Source organism: Sinocyclocheilus anshuiensis, unplaced genomic scaffold, assembly GCF_001515605.1.
Source record: "Sinocyclocheilus anshuiensis isolate Anshui unplaced genomic scaffold, SAMN03320099.WGS_v1.1 scaffold958, whole genome shotgun sequence".
Taxonomy (NCBI): Eukaryota; Metazoa; Chordata; class Actinopteri; order Cypriniformes; family Cyprinidae; genus Sinocyclocheilus; species Sinocyclocheilus anshuiensis.
Window position 1 is genome coordinate 47,917 of NW_015539929.1, and position 463 is coordinate 48,379.

At 25.3% G+C, this 463-nt stretch overlaps 1 protein-coding gene across 1 annotated transcript in view; it reads right to left on the reverse strand.

Annotated features, from left to right (window-relative positions):
- LOC107686750 (STE20-related kinase adapter protein beta-like) overlaps nt 1-463 on the reverse strand; it is an 11,954-nt gene that overhangs the window by 4,296 nt on the left and 7,195 nt on the right. The window lies entirely within an intron of this gene.

Sequence of the window (463 nt, forward strand, 5' to 3'; positions counted from 1 at the left end):
CTTTATATTTACATAATAAATATACACAGTACACACTCATATATTATGTAAACAAAAACTTTTATTTTGGATGTGATTAATCGTTTGACAGCACTAATATATATATTTTTTTATTTTATTTTTGTGCTGTCAAATGATATATATATATATATATATATATATTTATTCATTCATTCATTCCTTCCTTCCTTTTATTTTAGCCCATTTTATATATATTTATGTGACCCTGGAGCACAAAAGCAGTCTTAAGTCGCTGGGGTATATTTGTAGCAATAGCCAACAATACATTGTATGGGTCAAAATTATCAATTTTTCTTTTATGCCAAAAATCATTAGGACATTAAGCAAAGATCATGTTGCATGAACATATTTAGTAAATTTCCTACTGTAAATATAACAAAACTTAATTTTTGATTAGTAATATGCATTGCTAAGAACTTCATTTGGACAACTTTAAATGAGA